Raw genomic sequence first — 9,954 nt, 5'->3', positions numbered from 1 at the left:
TTTTACTGTTTGGAATACAAACCAAAGGAATTTTTCAAAGTGCGAGACCTACTGCAAGTTGGAGGCGCAAGAATACTGAGGAAACTAGGTGAACTATAGGTTTAGTTGCTTGGTCTCAACTACACAAAGTTGGTTTCATTTTGTATAGAGGCTTAATTCTGAGAGTATTCAATCCTGGACTAGGTCCCGGGGTTTTTCTGCATTTGCGGTTTCCTCGGTAACAAAATCTTGTTGTGCCATTTACTTTTATTTTCCGCAATTATAATTGTGATTATTATAATTTAAATTATATTACACAAACGTTAATTCCTAGTTTACTTGATAGACAATCCTATAGAGTTTGGTTAAGTATGAACCTATTATCAAGTAAACATACTTCATTGTTGTATTGTCTCGATCGCGTATCCATAGACGATCGCACACAGTGTGAACCGATTAGTTGTATTGTCTCGACTTAGTCCATAGACAATCGTTTTAGGAAAAGGACTTATAAGTGGAAATTTTTTAGATTGAGGTATATTTGGGTACCCTCTTCTTTTCAATTGGTATCAGAGCAGGAAAACACGAAAAGATCTAACAATCTGTGTTTGGTGCGATCCAACCTATAAGAAATTAATTCGGATTCTCATGAATCGACTTCTATTAACGTACCTCCAAGATTTGATGGATCAAACTATCTATAATGGAAATTTTTTATGAGATGTTTTCTTCAATCACGAGACTATAATACATGGTTATTAGTCGTCGATGGTTATGATCGCCCGAAAGTAGCAAATTCGGAAACTGAGTTTAAACGCTTAGTAGATTACTCAACTGAAGAAAAGGCTTTTGCTAAGCAGAATTCAGATGGTTTGAATGCTATTGTACATGTTGTAAGTCGTGATCTACAACATCGTGTATCAACATGTCTAACTTTGAAAGAAGCTTGGGATAATCTTCAGCTCATATTTGAGAGAAACACTTCAGAGAAAGAAGCTAGATTTAAAACTCTATTATCCGATTGGGAAAACCTTCGAATGGATGACAACGACACTTTTGAAGAGTTTTACCTCAAACTCGCTGAGATTATTAATGCTTATTTCTCTCTTGGAAAGACTATTTCTGAAAAAGACATGGTATGCAAAATTCTCAGATCGTTGCCATCAAGATACGATTCTAAGAAGCATGCAATCATAGAAGAAAATGATCTTTCAAAATTCTCACGAAGCACACTCGTTGGAAAGTTAAATATCTTTGATCATGAATCACATTCTATTCAAACTAAGGGAATTGCTTTTAAAGCTGCAAAAACTCTGAAAGCCACAATGAAGAAAAATAGACATTTGGATGATTCAAATAAACATATTGCAGAATTGTCTGATGATGAAATTGAACAATCACTATCACTGATCACTAGAGAGTTTTGAGACCTCTTAATGAAAAGAAATAAGAGATTCATTAAAGATACTCATCAATCGTCTCGTCCACATGAACGTGTTCCAATCAAAAAAGATCAGGAAAAAGAAGATGAATATCAGCCGCAATGTTTCAATTGTAAAGGGTTTGGTCATATTGCTAAAGAGTGTCTCAATCTTAATAAATACAGGAGGCAAGACACTGGTTGTAACTCTTGATGAGACCTCTGATTCATATGATTCTGAAGAAAAGGAAACAACTAATATTGCATTAGTTGTTAATCTTTTTCATTCCTCTTCCATTAGTGATTTACCCATTTTAAAAATGACATGTCTTCCGATATTAGTAAATCATCTAATGGTAAAGGGAAAACTAAGACAAAATACAAAAACTGACTCAAGAGCAGAATTGCTAAAAGTTGCATATGCAACCTCGGTCAATCTCAAGATACTTCGTTAACCAGTGGTAATGAAAAGAGATTATTTCATATGATACTAGATCAAGGACACTCTTGTTGTTTTAGATTCCATAGTGAGAAAAAATCTCACATTAATACCACCTAATCGGTATTAGAACATCTTCCTTACTGTGTGCCAATTTTTGTTAGGAAGAAGAAAAATCAAGGCACTTATGTGTAGATTACGGGAATAAAATCTAGTAATTGAAAATATTAAAGATATTCGTATTTATGGGAATATTATATTTTCTGAAAAAATAAATATAAAAAGATCATTCTATTCTTTGGCCATTCCTTATCCGAACTATGGATCTGGATCCAATGTCTTCTCTTTATAAGATGCTAGATCAGAAAGATCTCTTCAAGAATAAATTTACATCATCTCTGGACGAGAAATAAAGGAGTAAGATCAAAAAGAGAGATTGTCTTAGCAAGAAGGAAAGAGAAAATTTGTTGAAGAAAGATCAATGTATCGAAGCATTGACACACTTCTGTGTTCAATCAAAGACAGAATTACATGTTCTTGCAGAATCCTTCACGAAAATTTCTCAACTGCAAGAAATCCTGGTTAAGAAACAACGTTATTTACTGGAAGAATTTCACAACTGGAAAAATGAAATTAATGACCTATCCTTCACTGGTGCTGAGATGAAGGATTAAATCAAGGGAAAATAGACTCCAGTTTTTGATTTCTTTCTATAATTGTAAAGTCTATTATGAATAAAACTATCTTATTACGAACAAAATTATTATTTTGTAATTTTTCTTGTGATAGTTTTCGGTTACATAGCATGTGCTTGAATGCTTTATTTTATTGCTATGTATGTTTATGGATGTTTGATTTCGGTTTTACTACCTTAATATTCGATCTCATGTGTGTGAACCCTTATGGTTTGGGTGACTTTTTGATTTAGAGGGATTGAGTTCTAACCCATGTTGATAGAATGTAAGGATTCGCAAGCTCGTCAACGTTATTTGACTGGTCAAGAGACGATTTAGCCAATAAGGACTCGATTAGTTTAACAGGAACCTTAACTAATATAAATTAATATAACAACGACCCAGATACGGAACTAGTATCACTAGATAGATCTCGAAAAGTTATGCGAAATTGACTACTCGAACGTGTCAATTGGATACAGTACGAAGAAGAAATCTTAGGCTTAGCATGAGGGGCAAAATAATCATTTTGCATCTAAATTTCCTGGATGCCCTTATCCATTTATCAGGTGCCTTTAACATTTTTGGTCGGCCTTATCTTCTCTCGATCGATAAGAAGAATTCATTTTCTTCTTTTCTTTCTTCTTTCCTCTTATACTAAGTTCTTCCGCTCCTTTTCTCTGTGATCTCAATTCGAGAGAATTGAGCTAGTTCTTGTAAGAGATTCTTTTAAGATCGATAGTATGTTGATCCGAAGGTGATGGTGATGTTTCTGTGGTTGTTTGAGCTCGGGAGGAGAAGAAGTGTCGCAGCTGCAAATTTAGTTTAGGGTGATCTGGAGTTGATTGATGTTCATGGGGAATAGATAAGACGATTGGGTTGTTGATGACTATAAAACTAAAGGATTGATGATGAATTATTGAGACGAATTCGTTCTGAAGCTGAATCAAAAGAGAGGTAAATTAGGGTTTTGCAATTGATTCGATCTTCTTTGTGAAATTGTTATCTTTTTATTTATTATAAGTGGGTTCGTTCTTAATTGTGCTGAGAATGATTGTATGAGTTTTAATTTCAGTTTCACTGGAATTAGGATTTCTCATGTTCTTTCCCAATTTTAGAGTTACGGTTTGAAGTTGAATTGCGGAGAATGAAGTTAAAATTGATATTCTATAATGACGACTATAAGTGGGTTTGATGTGAAGTAGAGTATTGAGCGAGACCTAGTTGTGTTAACAGTGAAGATTGATTTGATAGTTAGGGTTTTTTATTCTGTTTTAGTGAAGATGTAGAGGCTTTGTTCAGTGGTGGTGGTGCTGAAGTTGCTCAAATGGTTGTATTGGGTTGAAATACAGGTTGAGCTTATTTGAATTACAGGGGATATGAATAATTGATGGTTGTGTCAATTTTCTGGTGGTTGTGAATGGTGAGGTTTAGTGGATAATGGAGTTGAGCTTCAGATGGTAATGAAGATTGTTGTTTTATGGTGAGATGGTGGTACTGGAGTTGTGGGTATGTTTAGATATTGAAATTATTTAGACTTTGGTTGAGATGGATTCGTAGAAGAAGAATTACGGCTCATGGGGTTAAGTCCGTAGAATCTGTTGGTGTTCAATATGCAGAGCAGCTAGTAGTGAAGATATGAAGTATATTTTGGTGTTGAATTGGTGGAGGTGCAAAGGTCTTGTCAGGTGCAGCTACAAATGAAGTTTGGTTGTAGTTTGAAATCGGATCAAGACAAGTTATAAAGTCAGAGATAATCTAGTGGTGCAATTGAATTGATATGTAAGTGTGTCAGAACTGGGGATTTTATGGCTTAGTAATGGGGTTAGTTATGCATTGCCCGGATTGGTATTGTTGTTGCAAGTGAATGAAATGGATATGTATGAATTTCTGAGAAATAATTGAAGATATTGATGTTATAGTTGTAAGCTTGTTAGAAATGAAGATGGAAGTTATTGTAACTTAAGATCTATGTATAGTTAGAATGTTGTAGAGATTGTGTGTTTATATTCGTGCTTTGTTTGTGCAATAGAGTTCTTTTGGCCTGACCAGTGGCTCTGGCCTGTGCAATGGCTTTAGCCTGGAGCCTTGCTTTTCAGCAAGATGTCTGAATGATTCAGTGTGTCTGACTTAGCTAATCTGACTGAGTTGAATCATGTCGACTCACCGAGTTACCTGTCCTGACCCTAGTCGACTCAGTTGACTGATTTAGTGTTTGACCACTGTGACCTTGACCTTCGACTGGACTTTGACCTTGACTTGTGTTGATTGTAAGATGACATGTGATTGTCACTTTGACCATTAGAGACCGTTAATTGACTAAGATGGAATGGATCTTAGGTCAGTGGGATTATTTAGTGAACTTGGGGCTTAGTTCCATGTTTCTTAGTTTGATACTTTGGACCCTGATGTTCCTTAGACTTACCTATTGGACCATAGAATCAACCTAATTGAATTAGTAAACCTTTATATGTGCTAAAGATAGATTACGAAAAGGTGTAGAACCATAAATGGTCTTAGAACCATTAGATAGTTCACTTAACCTATAACTAGAGAATTGTATGAAATTATGTTATGAATCTTGTATGAGTATTTCGGGTAATTTCTTAGAATGCATGTGTGATTAACAGATACTTTTTAATAACAATGATTGATTCAAAGGATGAACCAGTGGATCTCTGATAGACACATTTTTGTGTCCGATTTGTCTCGATTCTGTATGTTGTTAGGGCTCATTTTTGTACTTATTATGGTGTTTTATTTATTTGTAGGTATTTTTGGCCAATAAACATTTTTGGAAAAAATTGGCTCGAAAAGTTGTCGGAAAGCAACCGGAGGACATTTGTTATTCGGACTCTCACTTTGGATAAGGGGTAACCTAATTACTAAGAGGCATCCCATTTCCAGGCAGTTGCTAATCGCACCCCTACTCTGGATAAGGGGCAACCATCTTCAACATTAAAAAAAAAAAAAAAAAGGATTTTGGCGGGAAAAAAGTGTAGTTAAAGAGCAGTTTTGGTAATCGTGATTTGGAGGAGTTTGAGGTCGATTAAACCTCTGATTTTCATAGGATAGACTCCTTATGGGTCTAGGAATCTGATATGGATGTTTAAATCGATTAAATTGGGCTCAATCGACGGATTTTTCTCACAACAAGAAAATATGGAAAGTCACGTGTGTGACCTGTTTTAGGGAATTTTAGAGTGATTAAAACGCTGTAAACCTTCCCAAAGATTTGTATCTATCTAAGGAAGAGTTTAGAATAAAAAGGAAAGCTCAGAAACGCGTAGAAATCATAAAACAAGAAATTGTCGCAACTTGGCCGTGAAGAGAAGGAAAGAGATTTTGGAAGATTTGGGAGAGATTTAATCGGTATTTTTGATATACATAGATGTCTTGGGTCATATAGAAGAGGTGTCGAGAGTTTGGGAACCTAAGGAGAGCCAGAGAAGAAGAAATCAGAGCTTTACCAAACTCTGTTTCTGCTGCTGCTGCTGTTGAAGAAGAAGAACGCGAAGAACATTGACCCTCGGTAGATAGTCGCAGAAAAGTGTCGATGTTTAACAGCTGAAGAACATTAAGTTGTTCAGGGCAGTCTTATTCTAGGGTCTTAAAATCAGCGACAAAGCAACATTTTTTCTGTAACAGTTCCATTATAACAGCTGTTTTGCAACACCAATACACTGTTGCAAACAGTCTGTGTTATTACTTTTCACTCTTTTAATCATCTTTTGAGCAGCAAACACATATTTTGAGATCATGATTAATATGAGGAGCTAAACCCCAACACTGGGATGACGGAGGAAGCCATATTTCATACGTGTGGTAATTATATTTAATTCTTTTTATGACTTTTTGCATTAATTTAATCGTTTTATGATTTTTCTTAATTAGTTGTGAAGTCGTATGATGATGTATGCTTGGTCTAAGTGCTTTTCATGCATCATGCTAGTGATTTACAGTTAATCTTTTTAAAATCTACCCTGGCAAAGAATTAGAGTCAATAAACAAGAGCTATAATTGTCTAAGAATTGATTTTGAACCACATGGTATGAGGTTTAGTGGAATCCTGAGTCTCAGTAATCTCTCGACATTGTGAAAAACCTTGTGGATATATTTTCTTTATTTTTATTGTTTTCTATTATTAAGTCTGAAATTGAGTCTACATAAGTCCGAGTTGAACGAACTTTATTTACCACTTAAAAAACTACACCAATCTCGAGGTACGCTTGGCTTGTCATCAAAACAGGTGGGAACTTTGCAACCTTCTTGTAATCATTGAGCTTACCTTTTATCTGCGAGCATGATGCGCACTTATTTCTTATGAGCATATATGAGTGTAATTGGATGGGTATGTTATGTAATATGCGTTGTGTAATTTCCCTGCGAGGAGGGCCTGTGATCTCCCCACAGTTTCTCTCTAAGCTCTATTAGGCGAGATGTCGTTGCGAATATTATTACTTTTATGTTATATATTAAATTTCTGTCTTTAATAGGGTGGGGGACCGTTTGCGAATATTACCTTAATAGGATGGGAAAACGTTTTTGAATATTACTTATTAGGCGAGAGGTCGTTGCGAATATTATATTATATATTATCTGGGAAAATTATTCGTGTGCATATCATACTTGATTGTATTATGTTGATTGTTCTATCAAATGTTACTTTCATATTTTCTTTCTGGTATGTTGTATATTGATATTATGGTTAGAGTCGTGAGTGAAAGTGTTAATTTTTTTCCTTTGTTGTTGTACTTTAATTATTCTATCTCGTGGTAGTATGTTAGTGATTACTTGAGAGTTATATATATTTCCATTGGGTACCCTTTGGGACGATGTGCTCACTTATTCCCACATCAGTTTCAGTAATCAGAAGATATGGAGCACACGAAGATATCTGTTTCGTAGCTTAGAGCTTTGTCGAATCTAGTGTTGTTGTGTATCTTTTATTATATGTATTCTTTCTTTATTCTGTAAACAACACATTATTATATTCATATCACTCGAGAGATTTTCTATTGTATAATATCAGAGTGTATGAGTTTGATCTGGGATTAACTTTTGAAATTAAAATATTTAAGATCATTAATCTAGTTTTGATGCTTTAAATTAGGTTGTACTCTTATTATCTAAGTAGGTGATTATGTTGAGGCGTCACAAATTAGGTGTATTAAGTAGGGTAATTTAGTCTGAGTCAGGAAACGAATAGGCTCTAGTTAACGAGTTGACTACGATTTTCTCCCTCCTCGAATCGCTTTTCGCTCTCCCCTAAAAATATTTTTTTTCTTTTCCAATCTTGTTATTGCATTGTTGAGACCCTAGTTAGTAATTATTCGAATCATTCGGAATGATTTGCAAACGTATCCGAACTGACCGAATCCGAAAAATACCTCCAAACATATCCGAACTGACCGAATCCGATTGATACTTTCGAAGTAGAATTCCGAATAGGTAACTCTCTAACCAGAGTTCTGTTGATTCGGTTTTGTTTGATTTTGATATATTTTATATTTAAATACAATTATTCGGTTAAAATTTTCTATTAGTAGTTGTTTAACTAGTATTATGTGTTGATTATTGTTTAAAAGTCTATAGACTCGCTTTATAATGCATTTATGCGATTAAATTGTTTACTTCTTGTTAAATAATCAGGCTAAAATATTTTTTTCCATCTTATAAATCATATACAAATAAAATTGGTCTCGTAATAAGTATTATATGTGTAAACCGAATTTGAAGTGCCGAACTCACATTTATAAAACGGATATGCACGTACGTATGCCGTTCCGAAATAATATCCGAACAAAGAACCGTTGACCGGATTTTTGACCGAATCCGACCTATCCAAATCCGTATAATTCTCGTACATACGTCGTCCCGAACTACTACCCGTGTCCCGAATTTTTAACTAGCGTCAAAAGCTTTAAAACTGAAAGATAATAGACCTCATTTAACAAGATATGATAACGTAAAGAAAACATAAGGGTCTTCCACTTTCAGATAGTAACTAACATAAACAAAGTAGTTATTTAAATGATCTATTAAGAAGAAGGAAAGAAAGAAAAACATTTGTCCGTCAATAATTCATCGTCAGAAATATCGTCAGCTCTCCCAAAAATAGCACTTAGCAGTTCATCAATCACTCTGCTCGCTTACGCATTTGGATATGCGTATTCCGTAATTGTTTCAACTGTCTTTCGTATTTTGACGAGTCCAGCTTTTGGTTCCTGATCTTCAATTTCATTCCCGGCAACTGCATTATTTCAATCACCTCATCAATCTTCTTGACTTGATTTAAATAAATTACCAACAAGAAGAATTACAATATTTCAACTATTACCAAGTGCGCACCTATGTAAATAGTTCCTGGTTAACTTACCGCTATTTTCTTTACCATCGGACTACTACATTTTCCAGTGTACTATTATCCACTGAGATGAATTTTAATTTCCCCACTCCTGTAGTAGTCATGATCAACTGAAAAAACCACTTCTTCCTCGTTGAACTGAATGTCAAGAGGGCATGAATCAATCTTCGAAGGATTCAACATGCATAAAGCTATTGGAGTTTTACCGCGAACACTGCACAATACAGAACAACGCCGATAATGATAAAAATCTGGAGGTATCACTCTAAAAAATACCTGCAGCAGTATCAGCAAATTTATTACCCCAAAATATTTTTCTTAACTTAGTATGAACTGCAAATAGATATCATCCTCAATCCTTTTTTTTCATTTTTTTTTGTTTTGTTTTAATAATCACTTTTTTTTACTCGACTATGTACTAACTTGGGTAACGCGTAAATAGCAAAGGTTTCAAATATTTAGATATAAACAACACATATCACAAACACCAAATGAAAATAGAAAGCAAAAGAAAAGAAAGTAAGACAAATATGAATTTAAACCTTACCCCAAAACAACATTCTTCACTCCTTTTTTTGGGAAGGAGATTCAACAGTCGATATTTTCTTATAAGTTTCAACTACTTATATTATTTGATGTCAAAGTCAATTGATTGGTCAATCTCCTGTCTCATCGTTCCTAACGTCACTTTCATTTGCTTTGATATTCCAACTTCTCATTCGAAAATTACGAGACACTGCTGGTAACCTCCCAAGTCCCAATGCGCTGATAGAAGCCTGCAAAATCAAATAAATTACTTTTTTTTGATCGATAAAGAAGTTTCATTGATCAGAATAGGGGTACAAAAGGTTTGAACCACTCAATAAATTACTTATATATCACCATTATTTTTCTTACTGATGTATCTCAATCTTTTCTACATTAAAATGAAATAGCACCATGATCATATCCGTATATTGATATTTGAATACAAATCTGGGTAACACGTAGCTTTCCTCTCGCTTTGTCAAACCTATGGGTCACAGGTTTACCGGTTTTTATTTCAATACCTGGTGATCATCAGATAAGTTTCCGT

Source organism: Papaver somniferum, chromosome 8 (genome assembly GCF_003573695.1).
Source record: "Papaver somniferum cultivar HN1 chromosome 8, ASM357369v1, whole genome shotgun sequence".
In the NCBI taxonomy this organism is placed as follows: domain Eukaryota; kingdom Viridiplantae; phylum Streptophyta; class Magnoliopsida; order Ranunculales; family Papaveraceae; genus Papaver; species Papaver somniferum.
This window is presented reverse-complemented; position numbering follows the sequence as displayed.